Source organism: Trichosurus vulpecula, chromosome 1, assembly GCF_011100635.1.
Source record: "Trichosurus vulpecula isolate mTriVul1 chromosome 1, mTriVul1.pri, whole genome shotgun sequence".
Taxonomy (NCBI): domain Eukaryota; kingdom Metazoa; phylum Chordata; class Mammalia; order Diprotodontia; family Phalangeridae; genus Trichosurus; species Trichosurus vulpecula.
This window is the reverse complement of record NC_050573.1, coordinates 71067888-71088725: the sequence shown is the minus strand read 5'-3', so window position 1 is coordinate 71088725 and position 20838 is coordinate 71067888.

Here is a 20838-nt window from a genome sequence, read left to right as displayed (position 1 = left end):
TCTCTCTCTAGAAGGACAGGTCCCTGAACTCTTGAACTTGGGGTAACTCTCAAAGCTAGAGCTGCCCAAGAAATTTCTCATCTCTGGTTAGGAACCTAGATTTTGGCATCATACTGCCTGGAAGATCTCCCATCCTCTAATAAGGAGGCGGGGGGCTCAGGAATCGACATTACCCATTAACTTATTTCTTGGTCCATGTGTCTGCAAGGAGTTTTGATACCTTCAAATGCTGCCCTCCCTTGATCCAACAAAGCCCCCCCACCTCGGGAACTCTCCTCTCAGCCTCTGATGAGTCAGCACACACAGCCTCCATGAGCTTCTGTCTCAAGGCAGCCCCTACAGGTTTCTAGGTAGGTGATGGGGGCCACCATCTTGCTTCCTGCTTTTAACTGTATTCCTGCAGCTCTTGGCTTAGCCCCACTCTGCTGTTCTCTCCTGTTCTGCTCTGGCCCATCCTCCAGAAAGGGGGAAAAAAGTGAGGGAATATAAAGATGACCTTCTCTTAGTCAGCTTACCCTTATAGTCTAGCACCAAGGGTCACTGCTCCCCTAAGAACGCATTGTCCCAGGAGCCCCAGCCCTGGGCCAGCTCTAGTCACCAAGACTTATTCGAGAGTTATCTTTTGTATGCAACAAGGCGCCGGTAGGGCTCCTCTACGGAAAGAGACGTGTGGAGAGTCCAGAGTGATCAGGGAACTCCCCTCACAGGGATAACTTTCTTAATGTGATGTGAACATCTTGGAAAATATTATCTATCAGATGGGGAGCGAGCGTGATTTCATTAAGTGGAGAATTAGTGGAAGCCAAACAGCTTGTCCACATTTGAGATATTGGATCTCTTTTTAATACTTGCATTTTGAAAATGTGCCACTTGTTCATAGTATGAGGCAGCTGGTGGCACAGTGGATGGAGCACTGGGCCTGGAGTCAGGAAGACCTGAGTTCAAATCCAGCTTCAGACATTCACTAGCTGTGTGACCCTGGGCAAGTCACTTAACCTCTGTTTGCCTCAGTTTCCACAAATGTAAAATGGAGATAATAGCACCTCCCTCCCAGGGTTATTGTGAGGGTCAAATGAGATAATATTTGTAAAGCCCTTAGCACATAGTAGTCACTTTTAAAATGCTTCTTTCTTTCCCCTCCCCTACTTGTGTACTAACCACCAAACAAGAAACAATACAATCTTGGTTAATTAAAAAAAAAAAAGCTCAGTGTATCTGGAACAAGGAATATATTAAAGGGAATAGCGTGAGAAAAGCCTGGAAAAAGAAGGGTGTCGACTATGGTATATAGTAAGTATGTAGTAATGCCTGGTATATAGTAAGCACTATATAAATGTGCTATATAAACGTTAGCTATTCTAATAATTTTTCTTCTATGTCTTGAAAGGAGGAATGCCCATAGACTACTGAAATAGTCAAGGAGGTCTTCTTAGGGGAGGTGGGGCTCAAGGGGCAGTGGGGGCCCAGAAGATGCTCAAAGTAGTCTTAAATGCCAAGTTGAGGGCTCTTTAATTTATCCTTTAGGCAATAGGGAGCCATTGGTGGTTTTTGAGCAGGGGAATGGCATGATCAGCCTTAAGTAAATTATTTTGGTAACTTAGTGAAAGATGAATTGGAGCTAGAAGGCCAATTCAAATGCTCTTGTAATATTCCAGGTTAGAGGTGACAAGGGCCTGAGTGAGGATCATGACTACATTAATGGAAGAAAGGCCATGGATACAAGAGGAAGAATTGGTAGGACTTGGCAGCCTATTGGGTATTGGGGGCAAAGGCAAGGGAAGCATCAAGGAATGACGCTCAGCAGAAGTAGGGAAGTCTGGAGGGAAGGTGGACTTAACCGGGGAAAATGAGGAGTGAGGAGTCCCATTCACTTGGAATATGATGAGCTTGAGATGTTGACAGGATCACCAGGTGGATGTCCAGGCAATGAGCAAGACAGGCCAGGAGCTCAGGAAAGAAATTGAGATTTATCAGGTAACTGAGTACAGAAGATCATTAATCCCTTGGGAGCTGATGTGGTCACCAAGAAAGTACAGGAGAAGGAGAGAAGAGAGCCCCGGACACTCATGCTTATGGGGACTGGAGATGGGGGATGATCCAGCAAAGAGGACAGAGGAGGAGCAGCCAGACAAGTACGAGGAGAACTAGAGTAAGTCAACAGAAGAGAGTACATCCCAAAGGAGGAAACTGACAACGGGGCCAAACCCTGCACAGAGGCCAAGGAGCATGAAAACAGAAAATTCCATTGACTTTTACAATTAAGAATCCCAAATCAACCCCAAATTTACCTTACACAACCTCCATCTAATGTGCCAAATTCTACTCTCTAGGGCAAAATAGAACTGATCTAAGCAGCCTTCCACATTATTCTTTGGGATAACTCTCCTGTCCCCACTAAGGGAGTTACCCCTTAGACCACTACAATAGCTTCCTGATGCCCCCACCTTCCTTCTCTCCCCACTCCTTGCTCACAGACCTGATTCTATCCTTCTTCTACTCAAAAATCTTCAGTACCTCCCAAATAAAGTTCAGACATCTTTACCTGGCATTCAAGCCCATTATCAAGTTAGCACCATGTTACATTTCCACTCCTATATAGCTTTGCCAGCTGGGTGTTGAAATGGGTAGAGCACTGGGCCCGGAGTTGGGAAGACCTAAGTTCAAATACAGCCTCAGACACTTACTACAACCCTGGGCAAGTCATGTAACCTGTTTGCCTCAGTTTCCTCATCTGTAAAAATGGAGACAATAATAGCCCCCACCTCCCAGGGTCTGTGTGCTGACCCAATGAAGCCAATAATTGTGTAAAGCGTTTAGCACAGTACCGGGTATACAGTAAGTGCTATATAAATGTTCACTATTCTAATAATTTTCCTTCTATATCTTGGAAAGAGGAATGCCCATGGACTACCGAAATAGTCAGGGAGGCCTCCTTCGGGGAGGCGGGGCTCAAGGGACAGTGGGGGTCCGTGGAGGAAAGGAGCCGAGAAGATGCTCAAAGTAGTCTTAAGCGTTCAAGCAGCTTTCAGTAGCTAGATAAAGCATCCCAACTGAGTAGGTTCTTGACAATATGTTTCACGCCTCATTACCCACCAAAGTTTTTGATTTAAGTCAAAATCTGAAGGGGAATGTCTTCAGGCAGCTAGCTTCATCTTCTTCCCATGAAGAATGCTCAGGGTGTGTGTGTGTTATTTTTCAAGTGGAGCCGATGGGCACAGGGCGGGGGAGGTCTCAGTTCATTGGAGAACTCTACAGGAAAGCAGCAGGGAGGGACACAAAACCCAGAGTTCAGGGGGGCTGGTAGGGGATAGAATGGCATCTGGGCATGTTGAGGGGAAATAGACCTCCCTGGGTCCTGGGTACCTGCATCTGAGACTTCACTTGGCCGAAGCCCAGGAGGTGGCTCACGGGGTTATAAGCTAGAAAGTGGAAGGGCATATCCAAGATGTGAAGGGCCTTGAATGCCAGGCTGGGGACAATGCCTCTAGACTGCAGGGAGCGTTGGAGGGTAGTAAACAGGAGAAGAACAGAATGGAGATAAGATTTGAGAATGCCAGGCTCCTGGTCACTCTGGTGCTACTGTCTTGTCTAGAACACCCTTCTCCACCCACTCTATTCCTGAAACAGAGGGAGAAATTCCACCCCATGCCCACCTCAAAGGCCTCACTTTGGCCCACTTACCATCCAACCTGCTTTTGCACCATGGAACACAAGAAATGCTCTCAGAACATAGACTGTCTCAGCTGGAAAGGCCCTTAGAATCTCCACTGTCAGAAATGAGTGTAATATGGATGATATAATGTTGGTGCTGGACAGTTCCTGCAGCGGTGCCAGACTCACATAGAAATGGGGACCACTGGACCGTGCATTAGAAGCCCGGTGGGGCGCAGAGTGATGGAGAAAACCACATCTTCACATTATCAGTGTTTTATTGAATTTCTATTGATTTTGTTCAATCTTTCCCAATTACATTTTAATCTAGTGTGGGCTGCGGTGGGGATTGTTGCTGCCTGTGGAAGGAGTGTTTGACACCTTTGTCTTAGAACACAGAATGTCAGAGGTAGAATGGACCTTAGAACACAGGATGTCAGAGCTAGAAGAGACCTTAGAACACAAAATGCCAGAACTGGGAAAGCCCTTAGAACACAAAATGCCAGAACTGGGGACGCCCTTAGAACACCAAACGTCACGGCTGGGAGGGTCCTTAGAACACAGGATGTCAGAGCTGGGAGGGCCCTTAGAACACAGGATGTCAGAGCTGGAAGGGCCCTTAGAACACAGGATGTCAGAGGTAGAATGGACCTTAGAACACAGAATGTCAGAGCTGGGAGGGTCCTTAGAACACAAAATGTCAGAGCTGGAAGGGCCCTTAGAACACAGAATGTCAGAGCTAGAAGAGACCTTAGAACACAAAATGCCAGAACTGGGAATGCCCTTAGAACGCAAAATGTCAGGGCTGGGAGGGTCCTTAGAACACAAAATGTCAGGGCTGGGAGGGTCCTTAGAACACAGGATGTCAGAGCTGGGAGGGCCCTTAGAACACAGAATGTCAGAGCTAGAAGAGACCTTAGAACACAAAATGCCAGAACTGGGAATGCCCTTAGAACACAAAATGTCAGGGCTGGGAGGGTCCTTAGAACACAGGATGTCAGAGCTGGGAGGGCCCTTAGAACACAGGATGTCAGAGCTGGGAGGGCCCTTAGAACACAGGATGTCAGAGGTAGAATGGACCTTAGAACACAGAATGTCAGAGCTGGGAGGGTCCTTAGAACACAAAATGTCAGAGCTGGAAGGGCCCTTAGAACACAAAATGTCAGGGCTGGGAGGGTCCTTAGAACGGAGAATGTCAGGGCTGGGAGGGTTCTTAGAACATGGGATATCAGAGCTGGGAAGCCCTTAGAACATAAGATGTCAGAGCTGGGAGGGCCCTTAGAACACAGGATGTCAGGGCTGGCGGGGCCCTTAGAACACAAAATGTCAGGGCTGGGAGGGTCCTTAGAGCACAGGATGTCAGAGCTGGGAGGGCCCTTAGAACACAGAATGTCAGAGCTAGAAGAGACCTTAGAACACAAAATGCCAGAACTGGGAATGCCCTTAGAACACAAAATGTCAGGGCTGGGAGGGTCCTTAGAGCACAGGATGTCAGAGCTGGGAGGGCCCTTAGAACACAGAATGTCAGAGCTAGAAGAGACCTTAGAACACAAAATGCCAGAACTGGGAATGCCCTTAGAACACAAAATGTCAGGGCTGGGAGGGCCCCTAGAACACAGGACGTCAGAGCTGGGAGGGCCCTTAGAACACAGGACGTCAGAGCTGGGAGGGCCCTTAGAACACAGGATGTCAGAGCTGGGAGGGCCCTTAGAACACAGGAGGTCAGAGCTGGGAGGGTCCTTAGAACCCAGGAGGTCAGAGCAGGGAAGGTCCTTAGCATATAGAAAATAGAATATTATATTTGGAAAGGAACCTTAGAAATGGGAAGTTGAAATGCCAAGAGGGGAAGAGGCTTGCCCGAGTTAATGCAGAGCCCAGGCTCCTTCATTTTATAGATGGAGACACTGAGGCACAGGAGGTAGGATGAGATGTGTCCAGTCACACAGCAGCTGGCATCAGGAGTTGGCGTGAAATCCTGAGACAATCTAAAGCACTCACCGGATCTCTTAAATTCCTCACCTCTCTCACCCTAGGAGGCAAAGAGGGCTTAATTCCACTCCATCTTCTCCTTCCCATCCTTTCACCCCCACCCCACCCCACGATTGAGCAGAAGATGCCAGAATCAAGGAAGAAAACAAATACTTGTTAAGTGCCTTCTATGTGCCAGACACTTTGTAAAAATTATCTCATTTGATCTTCACAACAACCCTGGGAGGTAGGTGTGATTATTATCCCCATTTTACAATGGGAGAAACTGAGGCAGACAGAAGTTAAGGGTTACACAGCTAGTAAGTGTCAGAGGCCAGATTTGAACTCGGGTCTTCCTGACTCCAGGCCCAGAGGTCTATCCACTGAGCCACCTGATTGCCAAGAATTTCATCACCATAGAATTTAGAGCTGAAAGGAATCTTACAGATAACCCTTCCCCTTTTACAGATGAGAAAGCTAAGGCCTAGAGAAAGGGAATGATTGGCCTCAGGTCGCTCAGAAAACAAGTAGCAGATGTGAACGTCTGGCATCAGTTCTAGTGGTCTTTCTCCTTTACAGCATAGGACTCAGTCATAACCTCAGCCCTCATGGACATCCTAGCTGACCCCTCCCTCTGACTGCCCTACCTATTCTCCACCCTGGAGGCTAAGCTCCACAGATAGGTGTCTGAGGTCTCCACACCCTGGTCCTGCCCACTCTGCCTCTCCAGCCTCATCTTCCCCTACATGCCCTGTGCTGCTACCAGCATCCAAGCAGGAGCCAAGCTCGCTCCTGAACCTCCTGGCCCTGCCCTCTGGAGAAGGGGAGGATCGCTGTCCTCTACCAGCGCAGCTCCTGGCTCTCTCCACATGAGACTGGGAGTTAGCTGGTTCTATGTGTGAGGCCAGGAATGGCCCAAAGGCATAAAGGAGCCCAGGTCTGTCCCACAGAACTTGAGGGCAGCACCATAGGGTTGCAAGAGCTCTTGGTTTGCAGTCTGAATATCTATAATATTAGACAAATCCCTTCCTTTGTCTGGGCCTGTTTCTCTACCTGAAAAATGAAGGAGTTGGCCTAGATAATCTCTAAATTCTCTTTAAACTCTAAATCCCATGATGAGAGTATATAGCCCAGGCCTGGGCACACAGGGGAGGTCAGAGGAAGACCAATTAAATAACTGATCAGATAATCATGCGTTCATCCGTGAATAATCAAGAGAAGACTCATCACTGCTCCCCCTCAGACCTATAAAGAACCTTACCATCCATCTCCCCACCAACCGCAGCAAAGTCTGGTCCACATCTCTAGCCTATAGGAACAAGGTGCCATTGGGCTATTTCACCCTGGCCAAAAACGTCCCAATAACAGCTAAAAGTGAGTCCACCAAAACATGGAGACAAAGCCAAGAATAGGTGGATGGAAGATTAGGATTAATAACCAGATAGACATTTGGCACCAAGAATAGGTGGTTGGCACCAAGAAGAGTATCAAGAAGTATGTGTAGCTAGCATTAAGACCAGCTGGATGGGTGTTTGACACCAAAAAGAAAACCTCTGTGGGTACTCGGCACCAAGAACACCCAGATGGATAGAAGACTATCTTTAGGGGTACCTAGTACTGGATGGGCGATTGGCATCAAGAACACCAAGATGGATAGAAGAATGTCTATAGGGGTACCTAGTACTGGATGGGTGGTTGGCATCAGGAACCACACCTAGGTGAGAGACCCACCCAGAGAACATCTGTGTTTGTAAGGAGCTACCAGGTCATCTCTGTTCCCTAGCCCAAGACCTTAAGCCCTATATTTCAAGGTCCACCAGTTTCTGTGGCACAGTGGGTAGAATGTTGAACCTGGAGTCAGGAAAATCTGAGTCCAAATCCTGCTTCAGAAACCTCCAGGCTACATGACCCTCAGCAATGTTCATTTAAGCTGCTCCCAGCCTCCATTCTCCCACCTTCAAAATGGGGCTGATAACAGCACCTCCCCCCACAGGGCTGTTGTGAGGTTCAAATGAGATAATGATATATAAAGAGTGCTTTACAAACCTTACAGTTAGCTATTATTATCTGAACCTAAATCTCCATTGCACAGACATGCTCACACATTCTCACCCAGGCACAGAAGGACTCACCCACTGGCTGGTGCCAATGACAATGAGTAGCACTGGAGAGATTCTCCAAAATCCCTCCAACTCAACAAATGCTTCTTAACTCAATTGCTTGGACTGGTCCAGGGAGATTATTCGTTTTCTCTAAGATTTGATTCAATTAATTAGTTTGGAAATATCAGCCCAGCCAGGGAAGCAAAGAAAAACAGAGATAAATCCTTTCCATTGCTGTGCTTCATCTTTTAAAGGCAATTAACTCTTCGTTATTAGCTTTTAATTAGGGAATAATAATGGCCCCATTAATACACTTTATTATACTTGTCACCAGACAGCTGTTCCAAACAGATTTTATTATCAGATCTTGGCGGCTCTTTGTCTGCAGTGCGCCCTGAAACTTAGGTTTGTGCCCGAGTGAGTTCCTCAGAACCTCCACCGAGTAGAAGGAACGCTGCTGAGTCATCCATCAGCCCTGCTCAACTCCAGGGCCCAAGCTGGGGACCCTCCACCCCTCCCACTGCCATGCCCCAAGGCCCTCGAAGCCAGAGAGCCAGCTCTTGGCAGAGTGGAGCCACTGGAAAGAGCACCCTGGGTTTGAACTTTGTCTCTGCTCCTCACTGTGAGATGCTGAGGAAACCTGTCAAAGAAAGGGATTTAACTAGCCAGCCTCCACAGCTCTAAATTCTAGAATCTGTGTATCTACTGACTTGGGATTGGGGGGAGGCTGGGGAGTGGTTCATCCTCCCCAGGGACTGCTGAGATCAGAGGCGTCCAGGAGAGCCTGGCAGAGGCACAGCTGGGAAACTCTACACACAGCAAGGCTTCCAGATCTGTCATCTCTCCAGGCAATGACAAAAGGGACCGAGAGAACTGGACGGACTTTCTGTCCCTCCTAACGTTGTTATTGTTTAGTCGTGTCCGACTCTCCGTGACTCCATCTGGGATTTTCTTGGCAAAGACACTGGAATGGGTCATTTCCTGCTCAAGCTCATTTTACAGATGAAGAAACTGAGGCCAACAGGGTTAGGTGACTTGCCCAGGGTCACACAGCTAGTAAATGTCTGAGGCTGGATTTGAACTCTGGTCTTCTTGATTCTAAGCCCAAGGCTCTATGCATTGCACCCCGTAGCTGCACTGTCCTTCCTTACAGTTCACTTTCAAAGATGCAGTTCAACATGGAAAGTAAAGTTTTTCCAAGCTCTTTACACATACTATCCCACTGGAGCCACCTAATAGCTCTAGCAGATGTGTCCAGGAATTATCATCCCCATTTTCAAGATCAGGACACTGAGGCTCAAAAGGGGGTAGTGACCTTTTTAAGGTCACAGAGCTAGTAAATGATAGAGCCAGGATCCAAACTCAGGGCTTGTCTATTAATCCTGGTGCCTCTTCATCCTAAACGCTTAAGTACCTACTATGTGCCAAGAGCAGCTAGGTGGCACAGGGGATAGAGCACTGGGCCTGGAGTCAGGAAGACTCACCTTCCTGAGTTCAAATCCAGTCCCAGACACTTATTAGCTGTGTGAGCCTGGGCAAGTCACTTAATCCTGTTTGCCTCAGTTTCCTCATTTGTAAAATGAACTGGAGAAGTAAAAATGGCAAACCACTCTAGTATCTTTGCCAAGAAAACCCCAGATGGGGTCACAGAGAGTCAGACATGACTGAAAAAACTCAAGAACATCAACAACAAAATATCCTGAGTGCTCAGGATACAAATACTAAAGAAAGAAAAAAGAAAACCCCAGCCTTCGAGGAGCTTACAGTCTAATAGGGGAAGACACTACACAAAAGGAAGATGAAAATGGGGGCGGGGTGGGAAGAAGGGAGGGAAGAAAAGAGAGGGCAGATTAAGTGAGGGATTAGTCTTGAGCAAAAGAAAGAATAACCAAACGGGAGATTTTGAAAAAAAAAAAGACTCTAAAGAAAAGATAAGACTCTGTTATTGGGTTCTGGGTAAGGGAAAGAGAAGTGAGACAAGAAAACAGAAAAGGATTACACCAAACCAGGGGTGGGGAACCGGCAGCTTCGAGGCCACATATGGCCCTCTAGGTCCTCAAGCGCAGCCCTTTGACTGAACCCCAACTTCACAGAACTAGTCTAGGCACTTCCATATCTAGTTATTGGACTCCAGGCAAATCAGTCCACTGGACCTTGGTTTCTTCATTTGTGAAATGCAGGGTTAGGCTGGAAGTCCCTACAATGACCCCATATATGGATGGGCACCCCCAGCCTATGAAGTGTAGGGAACCTGTGGCCTCGAGGCCACATGTGGTCTTCTAGGTCCTTGGGTGCGGCCTTTTAACTGAGTCCAAGTTTTATAGAACAAATCTTTTTATTAAAGGGATTTGTTCAGTGAAGTTTTGATTCAATCAAAGTACTACACTTGAGGACCTAGAAAGCCACATGTGGCTTCGAAGCCACAGGTTCCCCACCCTTGCACCAAACCTAAAGCATAAGTGCCCAGCCTTTCCTTCTTTTTCACTACCATATTCTTTATAAAGAAGGGGAAGGAAACAAAGAGAAGCAAAAATATAAGATAGTAGGATGGCAGGAAATACACTAACAATTAACAATCACAACTACAAATGTGAATGGATTGAAATCACCATAAAATGGAAGAGGATAGCAGAACAAATTAGAAAGCAGAATCCAACATATTGTTCACAAGAAACACACTTAAAACAAAAAGATATATATACATATATATATATGTATATATATAGTTAAAATAAGAGGATGGAGCAGAATCTATTATTAAAGTAGAAAAGGTGGGAGTAGCAATCATGATCTCAGACAAAACAACAGCAAAAATAGATTTAATTAAGAAAGAAAAGCAGGGAAACTATATTGTGCTGGTACAATAGACAATAAATTAATATCAATACTAACTATATATATATATGTATATACGTATATACATACATCAATGGTATGGCATCTAAATCCTTAAAGGAAAAGTTAAATGAACTACACATAGAAATAGACAAAAAATAGTGAGGGACCTTAATTTACCCCTCCCAGCCTAGACAAATCTAATGACAGACAGACAGACAGAGAGACAGAGACAGAGAGAGACACAGAGAGAGACAGAGAAAGAGACAGAGACAGACATACAAAGAGAGAGACAGAGAGAGAGAGGGAGAGAGACAAAGAAACCGAGGAAGAGAGAGAGAGAGAGAGAGAGATCATTGGGAACTTTGGAGAGAGTAATTTCAGTTGAGTGATTAATTTGGAAGCCACATTACAGAAGGGAGGCACCAAGTATAGGCATTTTACAGTTTGGAGTTTTTGTATTTGAGATTGGGTGTCCCTATCTCCCTCAGGCTGGGAGTGCAAGCCTGATCCCAGTATTGATCAGCATGGAAGCTTTAACCTGCTCCATTTCTCACCTGTTCTACCTGCTGCTTGGGCAGCCTGGTAGTCCCCCCACTCCTGGGAGCTCACCATATTTGTACCATACCTACTGCTTTCATCTTTCATCTTTTCGTCTAATCAGCTTTAGCCTGACTGCAGTTCAGAATTTCCAAATTCAACCACTTCACCTGCCTCAGCTTCCCCTAGCAGGGATTACATGTATGTGCCACCATGCCTGGCTAGAGAGTTTTTTTTCAGGGAATGTGGTTAGGAAGGGGATAAGAGCAGTAAGATGATAGCCAGTGGGGCAGGCAGTGGTCCAATGAAGGTTTATTCAGGATGGGAGAGACTAGGGTGTATTTGGGGGCTGTAGGATAAGGACCAGCAGATAGGGAGAGACTGAAGATTCGAGTGGCAGAGGGGATAATTGAGGGGTAATTTGTCGGAGAAGACGAGTGGGGATGGGGTTAAGAACATCAGCAGAGGAGTAAGGAGAAAGTCCCCTTTTCCCTCAGAGACTGGAGTAAATAAACAGTGTGGGATGATGTCAAGGGGAACTGAGATTGGGAGAAGGGGAAATGAGGGAGCTTGTGGTGAATAACCTTGATCTTCTCTGTAAAATATGAAGGGAGGTCCTTATCTGAGAGGGGGGTGGTGCCAAGGGAGGCTTGAAGAAATGAGGAGGCTTGGAACAGCTGTCGTAGTGAGTGGGATAGAGAATCAAATAGGGAAAAGGGAAAAGATTGCTTTGCTTCAATGAGGCCCAGTTGAGATTAGATACCATAAATTTGAAGTGGACCCAGTCAGCACTGTTGCATGACTTATTTTAGCTTTGTTCAGCAGCATGTAAGCAAGAACAGATAGTGGGAGTAGACCAGGGCTGGCATTTGGCAAGGCATGAGAAGCAATAGGAAAAGGAAGCCAGGGATTTGAGAGGAGAAGATAATGTTTAATTAAGGGCTTGGAATTAAGGAAAGAGAAAAGGTCAAGGCCTAGGAAAGTCCTGAGGGTGGAGGGATTAGTGGTCACGACAAGGACAAATAGATAGGTTTGGGAGGAAAGATTATGGTCAGATAAAGGAATTTCAGAGTTTTCGATCAAGAAAATGGAACCCTCATGGATGGAGGCAAAATTAATGGTGGAGCCATCCCTGTGTATAGCTGACATAGGTTGGAGTCATGGGAATTAAGTAGATTGCATAATTTGAAGGTTAAGGCATTTCCATGAACACCAACATGTAGGTTGATGTGGTAAGAGCTGGCATGGAAGAAAAGACTGGGAGCCATACATTCAATTCTGAGAAAGAAGAGAGAATGTCATGAGGACTCACCACCAGAATGTCGATTGGATGGGAAAGGTTGGTTAGAGTTGGCTGAGTAATGGCAAGAGGGGGAGAGTCTGAAAGAGGTAGTGGGGAACAAGAATTCTGACACCATCACCACCACCACCACCACCACAACCACCACCACCACCACCACCACCACCACACCGCCACCACCATCATACCACACCCACTGCCACCACCACCACCACCACTGCCACCACCACTGCCACCACCACCACTGCTGCTACCACCACTACCACCCGGGAAGTAGGAGTTGAAAAAGGAGCTACTAACCTGAAGGGAAGCTTTAAAACTTCAGAATGGGATTTCCATAATTTAAGGGGGCATGGAAGAAGGGGTGGGCAAATCTGGGGTGGAACACTGGAGCTCTAGGGTTGAGGTAGATGGGAGTGGTTCATCTTTGGGCAATGGGGATTCAGTATTAGGCAAACTGGGAGATGAAGAGTATCAATGGAACAATGTGGGTTCCATGTGGAGCTCCTAGGGCGGTCACAGTCTGTCTTCCTCATAACTTGGTCTGTCTCTCAATCCTGTCCCAGTAACCTGGTCTTTCTGGGCCTCAGTTTCAACCTCTGATAAACAAGGACTCCCCAAGGCTGAAAGGCCTTTTTCCCTTCTAACCCTCTCTGGGACTCCTCTCCTGGGAATCTCTGGGCTGCTTCTCCCCCTAGGATCTTCCAGCCCCTTTCTCTCCTAGGACCCAAAGGAGGCCAGTCTGGACCCTGGACTCATACCTAGTGGAGTGGTTGGTTTGCTTTTTCCCCACACCTTTATCCATTACCAGGGGGGAAAATCGAGACATCCAGCAAGCCCACTAATTTAAAAATCAATTTCTCCTAATAAGTTTTCCCGTTTCTAATTGCCAACCTTGCTGGGCTCTGCTCCCAGTGGACTTTTCCACTTAGTCATTTGCTCTCCTGGAATCAGAGGGACATTCTTTGTCGCCTCCAACATGAAACCGTTCAATCAGTCAACGAACACACTGATGGCTGCTGGGCACAGGACCATTCCAGTCGATGGCCTTTACCAGATCAGTCTGACATGATGAGTTCTAGGCTTTAAGGTCCTTCTCAGCCTAAATATTCTTAGGTTACCTCCAAATATGTTTTTGTTTTAAGTTCTATCATTCTAGATCCCAAGATCCCTCCTTGCTCTAACATTCTATATTCTAAGGTCCTTTCCAGATCTAATGTTCTATGTTTTAAGGTCCTTTACAGGTCTGATGTGCTATGTTATAAGATTCTTCCCAGATCTTGTATTCTGTATCCTCATGTCTCTCCCAGATCTGATACTATGTGTTCTAAGGGCCCTCCCAGCTCTGATATTCGGTGTTCCGAGGCCTCCCAGCCCTGACCTTCCACGTTTTAAGGGTCCTCCCATCTCTAACACCCTGGCTTCTAAGGGCCCTCCCAGCTCTGACATTCTAAATTCTGAGGTCCCTCCAAGCCCCAATATTCCATGTTCTAAGGGTTTCCCAGCTCTGATATCTTGTGTTCTAAGGTCCCTCCCAGCTCTGACATTCTGTGTTTAGAGGTCCCTCCCAGCCCTGACATTCCACATTTTAAGGGCCCTCCCAGCTCTGACATCTTGTGTTCTAAGGGCCCTCCCAGCTCTGATGTCCTATGTTCTAAGGGCCCTCCCAGCCCTGACATCCTGTGTTCTAAGGGCCCTCCCAGCTCTGACATGCTGTGTTCTAAGGGCCCCCCCAGCCCTGACATCTTGTGTTCTAAGGGCCCCCCCAGCCCTGACATCCTGTGTTCTAAGGGCCCTCCCAGCTCTGACATCCTATGTTCTAAGGGCCCCCCCAGCCCTGACATCTTGTGTTCTAAGGGCCCCCCCAGCCCTGACATCCTATGTTCTAAGGGCCCTCCCAGCTCTGACATCCTATGTTCTAAGGGCCCCCCCAGCCCTGACATCCTATGTTCTAAGGGCCCCCCCAGCCCTGACATCCTATGTTCTAAGGGCCCCCCCCAGCCCTGACATGCCACGTTCTAAGGGCCCTCCCAGCTCTGACATCCTATGTTCTAAGGGCCCCCCCAGTCCTGACATCCTATGTTCTAAGGGCCCTCCCAGCTCTGACACTCTGTGTCTCCCACAGCTCTGACATTCTTTTTCTTCTTGGCCAGGCCAGCCAAGCCTTTCCAACACCATTACTAATCAGGGCTGTGGCAGCAGAGTTAAGTTCTTCTCCCTCCGGGAATAAGGAATCGGCTGACGCCTTCCAGAGGGGCCTCCTTCATGGCCTTCCATTCTCCGGTGCGCATCCTGAAAGCACCCCCTCCGGGGGAGTCTATCGGCTGAGGGGGGAAGCGCCCCCCCCCCCATTTCATGCTCTGACTCTCCGAGAGATAATCAGCTCCCAGCAGCCCGCTCTCCTCCTCCAAGCTGGAGCCCATCAAAGTCTTCACGAGCAGAGTGGTCTGACCCAGAAACAAAGCAGTTACAAGAATAAACTTCTCACAGTGGCGGCCTGGCGACTCAGTGGAAATGAGATTTGTTAGAGAAATCAGCGCAGGGACGGGAGCAGCTGCCTGCCGGGCGAGCCAGAAAACCGATTCTGGGAAGAGATTTCCATTTATTTATTTATTTGTGTAGCTTTGGACTTCAGCCGTCCTTGGATTTGGAGCCACAAGGCCTGGGTGCGAATCCTGACTTCTGCGCTTACTACCTCTGTTACCCTGGGTAAGTCACGTCCCATCTTGGGCCTCAGTCTTCTCATCTCTAAAATGCGGGTGATAATTGGTGTCCTGTTTCCCTCACAAGGCTGTGGTGAGGAAGGTGCTCTGTACGGTTTAGAGCCCCACCCCCACCCCCATGTGGTCCGATGCCAAGCATAAGGTGGGAAAGGGCATGTCCTATACTGGCAACCTGGTCGGCAGGAACCTGAAGTGCCTGGAAGGGCATGGGGGAAAGTAATGTCAAATAATCAAAAGGTAGGGATTGTCCACACTGGGCAGCTAGGTGGCGCCACAGCGCACAGAACACCGGACGCTCATCTCCCTGAGTTCAGATTTGGCCTCAGACACTTCCTAGCTGTGTTACCTTGGGCAAGTCACCTAACCCTGTTTGCCTCAGCTTCTTCATCTGTAAAAGGAACCGGAGAAGGAAACGATAAACTACTCCAGTATCTTTGCCAAGAAAACCCCAAACGGGGTCATGAAGAGTCAGACACGACTGAAAACAACCCAATAACAGCTCTGTTTATACTATATACCTTGGATTCAGAGACTTGACTTTCTCTGTAGTTTTTTTTTGGGGGGGAAGGGGGAAGTGGACTCCCCTGCTTCTTTCCAGCTCTGCCAGGCAAAACAGGTCTGGCCCCAGTAGGCAACCACTCACCCTTTGGGGCCCCAGAGTCCCTACCTGGAGACACTGAATACAGTTCATATTGAGACAGCCGGACATTTGTCTGGTACTTCCTACAGCGTTGAATCGTGGAGAAAGGACTGGAATTGGAGTCGGGAAAACCAGAGTTTGAATCCTGGCTTTCCCCTATTCAAAGGTTCCAGCCGGGCTCATTCCCAGTATACAACATGCCAGTACCCACCACTGTGTCTATGGTCAACCTTCCAACCTCATCATTCAAGTGAACAGCTTGCTCCAGAGTCCCATCCAATGGTCTTTCTCCATCCATCCTTCCCCTTCCTGACCTCTGCTGATCACCCTTGCCTCCTCGACACTCTCTTCTCCCTGGGTTTCCAGGACACCCTTCTCTCCTGGTTCTTCTCTTACCTCTCTGACAGCTCCTTCTCAGTCTCCTTTGCTGGACCCTCATGCACATCATGCCCTCTAGCCCTAGACGTCCCCCAGGGCTCTGTCCTGGGCCCTCCTCTCTTCTCTCTCTATATGCCTTCACTTGGTGATCTCATGAGCTCCCATGAATTCAGTGATCACCTCGATGCTTTTGGTTCTCAGACCTACTGATAAGGGAAGGAGAGAGAGGAAGGAGAAGAGAATACGTATTTATTAAGCACCTACTGTGTGCCAGGCAGTGTGCTAAGTTCTTTACAAGTATTATCTCATTTGATCCTCATAACAACCCTGGGAGGTGGGTGCTATGATTATCCCCATTTTACAGAGAAAACTGAGGCAAACAGAGGTTAAGTGACTTGCCCAAGATCACACAGCTAGTAAAGGGCTGAGGCTAGATTTGAATTCAGGTCTTCCTGACTCTAGGCTTAGTGCGCTATCCACTGAGCCACCTAGCTACCTATTCATGAAGGGCTTATATAGGGCCACTTACCCAGCCCTAACTGCTCTTTTGACCACCAGATTCACATCTCCAACTCCCTATTAGACATCTCAAACTTAAATTCAACATGGCCAGAACTGAACTCATTATCTTTCCCCCCAAAATCTCCCCACCTCCAAACTTCTCTGTTACTGTTGAGGGTACCACCATTCTCCCAGTCCCCCAGGCTCCCAATCTAGGTGTCATCATCAGATCCTCCCAGCGTGTTGCTAAGGCCCGTCCATCTCTGACACAGCCCCTTCTCCCCTTTGATACTGCCTCCACCTTGGGGCAGGCCCTCATCTCTCCCCTACACTATTGTAATAGCCTGCTGGCGGGTCTGTCAGCTGCTAGTCTTCCCTAACCCATCCTCAACTCACCAAAGTGATTTTCTTAGACCGCAGGTCTGACAACGTCACCCCTCTACTCAGCAAATTCTCAGTGGCTCCCTATCGTCCCCAGGATCAAATACAAAATCCCTTTTGGTGTTCCAGGTCCTTCAGAACTTGTCCCTTCTCTACCTTTCCAACCTTCTTATACTTTACACCCCCATAGCCCCACCTCGATCCAGTGACCCCGGCTTCCTTGTTGTTCCTCAAATAAGACATTCTGTCTCCTGGCTCTGAGATCCCAAGGCTGAGGCATCTGAGACAAAGCACACCTGGACCCTCAGTCTAGCAGATATAACTGAACTCACATAAGCTCTCCACGTACAGGGACTTCAACTTCTTAATGGCAGAGAATAACTAAAGGAGCGACCTTTCCCTAGTGAGTTTTTGCCTTAATGAGGACCTGAGTCTTAAGCCAAATCAAAGCCCCCAAAGCCCTAACTGTAGAGTTTCAGGTCTCGGGATGCAGAGCCAATCAACCTTAAAAGCACTGTTGGAAGCATGACCTTGAATCAGTCACCTCCCCTTCTCTATGCCTCTGTTTCCCCCTCTGCAAAAGGGAAATGATAATCCCCACAGTGCCTTGCTCCCAAGAATGCAGGGAGGGTAATGCTTTGCAAACTTTTGTTTTTATTTCTGGTTTATTTTTAGGGACTAAAACCCTTCCCAGCTCCCCTTAAATCACACCTGCTGGGCCAGCCCCATCCTTCAAAGGCTTCTAGCCTGGCAGCAAAATCTGTCACAGTGGTGGCCCCAGTCATCCCTGAAACACAATTCCCTCCCCCACTCGGCACCAGAGCCCTGCCGGGAAACAAAGATATTTGGGAGTTAGCCTGGTGGAAGAAATTGCTTTTTATTTCTCTCAGTAACGCCTTAAATACAGGCTACAAACTTGCTGCCAAGCTAGGAATCGCCTCCAGGTGGGGAGGCTGGAGTACTGGGAAGATGGGTGAATTTTTAGTGTTCTTTGCCTTACAGCCTTTTAGAGTCAGGAAGGGACCGAAGACGTTGCCTAGGTGAATCTCCTCATGTTCCCTTGACAAGGGCACAATGGGCCAGAGATGAGAAGGGCCTTTCCCCCAGTCGCCCAGCACTGACTAACTGGCTGATACAGTAGCAGGAATCAGATTCATACCTTGATGTACTTTCTCCTCTACCAGGCCAGGATGCTCTAAAGAAGGCTCCTGGTCAGGCAGTTGTTTGTTGTTTGTCCTTCATTCTTAAAAAGGACCATGACATCAGGAAGGTGATGTCATGACCTGCAAGTGCATTGGATTGAAGTGAGAGAGGACTGTGCAAAGTCACGGGCCTCACTCTTTGCTCCGGAGCCATCTGGAGCCAGTGGCCAGATATAGATCACTGGAGATGGCCCCCTGTCAGGCAGTGGCCTGCAAATGGATGACCTGGTGACCTCTGAGCTTCCCTCCAAGCCTCAGCCTCCTACACCTCCTCCAGGAAGCCTCCTGGGCTACCCCCAACCTTTCAGGGTGTTCTCACTCTCCTGATCTCCTACAGCACTGAATGTGAAGCCCACTCCTTTCTCAAATCCTTGTTTTTGCCCCTCTTCCTTTCTCCCCAACCAGACTTGGGGGCAGGAGGAGGCGAGATCATCCAGGAGGGCTGTTCCCTCCCCCCTAGTTGGCCACAGTCCACCCAAGTCCAAGGCAGGCATGCTACACAGAATTGTTGAGTGATTGATGGATGGGGAGGGCTAGCAGCCCTTAGACAGAGCCTGAGCAGGAAGAAGGGAGAGGGGGAAGCTGGGACTGAGTTGTTAGCGCCAATCCAATGATCACCATGTCATTTCTCTTGCCTGGGGATTTGTTCGGCTGTTCCTGCCCCTCTTTGTCACCGAGACAGCCCTGAAAGACTCTCCCATGGCCCACAATGGGCCTGTCACTGGAATGATTCTATTTCCTCACAGCTGCTCAGCCCTCCTCCCAGTGCCTCTGATGGGTGGGGTAAATAGAGGCTCATTGTGAAAGGGGCTCTGACAGCCTCATTCAGGGCCTGTCATGCTGGAGGGAGGGGCAAGGAACCAGAAGGGTGGATTTGTTGGCCTAGCAGAAGCACAGGATAAGGGGCAGCAGGAGGACTAACCCCTGAGGTACCCTGGAAAGGGGACTGCCAGCCACAGCCAGAGAATAGTTCATAGAATGGCAGGGTTGGGCAGAACCTAAAGACAGTACGTCAGACTTGGGAAGGATCTTAGAACTCTGAATGTCAGACAATGTAGGATCTTAGAACATAGAATGTCAAAGTTAAGAGGGCCCTAAGAACATGGAACATCAGAGCTGGAAGGAGGGTCCCTAGAACATGGAACATCAGAGATGGAAAGAGGGCCCCTGGGACATGGAATGTGAGAGCTGGAAGGAGGGCCCCTGGGACATGGAACATGAGAGCTAGAACATGGAACATCAGATTTGGAATCCCATTATCTCAGAACTAGAGGGACCTCAGAGACCATCTAGTCCAACCCCCACCTTAACAAGAACCCCAGTTATCTCAAGCCCATTAAATGGCATTCTAGCCTTGCTAAGGGCTCCACACCTCCTGAGGCAGCTCAGAGACAGGTCATCAGGGGGTTTTCATTTTGACCAAAACTAAATTTGCCTTTGTGTGATTTCTGCACATTGTTCCTAGTGTTGCCCTCTGGGATCAAGCAGATCTAACCCACGGCTCTTTCAGGTGGTAATTGCCACTCTGTGTTGTTGTTGTTTGTCCTTGTTCTAGAAGAGGACCATGACGTCAGGAAAGAGACATCATGACTTGCAAGTGAAGTGGATTGAAGTGAGGCTGTGCAAAGTCACCAGCCTCACTCTCTACTCAGGAGCCATCTGGGTCCAGTGGCAAGAGATTGGAGATGGTCCCCCAACTGCCCCTTTAAATAAATACTTCAAGGCAGGTAGGATGTTCCCTCCAAGTGTTCAGGCTAAACCCACCCAGCCGCTTTGATCCATCCAACCAAAAACCAACCGACTGACCCATATGGCATGATTGTGGGGTCCTTCACCATCCGTTCCCCTCTGGACACTCTCCTGCTTAAAATATGGCATCTAAAACTGACCAGAGTCTTCCAGATGTGGTCTGGCCAAGGCCAAGTACAGCAGTCCTTCTCGCACACTTGGGCCTCTCCGTGTAGCCTAAGGTTACATTCAATGTTTTGGCTCCTGTATTAAATTGCTGAGTTTGCTGTTCACTAACACCCTCAGATCTTTTTTCGGAAGGTCAGTGGTCTAATTAGGCCCTCCCCAGCCTATACTTCCCGAAGCATAATTAAGCTGATTTTTAAAACCCAAGTGTAGAACTTTGTTTTTAAGCCCACTCTCCAGCCTAGCCTGTCAGATTTTTGGATCTTGACTCTATCAGAACCTGTGTGTTAGGTATCTTCCCCACTTGGTGCTATCTGCAGATCTGACAAGCAGGCTGTCTGTGGCTTTATCTAAGTTATTGATAAAAATGGTCAATAGCATAGGGCCAAGCAGAATCCCTCCCAATGCCTGCACCCTCAGAACCTCAGAACCATGTCAGAGCTGGGAGGGACCTGAAAATATAGCATCACAATGGGAAAAGGGGGTCCCAACTAAAATCCCATCTTTTCCTGGAAGCCTTCCCCAGCCCCTCTTAACGCTAGTGCCTTCCCTCTCTGAATCATTTCCTATTTATCCTCTATTTATTTGTTTGTATGTTGTCCCCTCTGTTAGACTATAAACTCTCTGGCGGCAGGGACTGGCTTTTGCTTCTTTTTGTATCCCCACCCCAGCACTTAGCACAGTCCTTGGCACATTGTAGGAG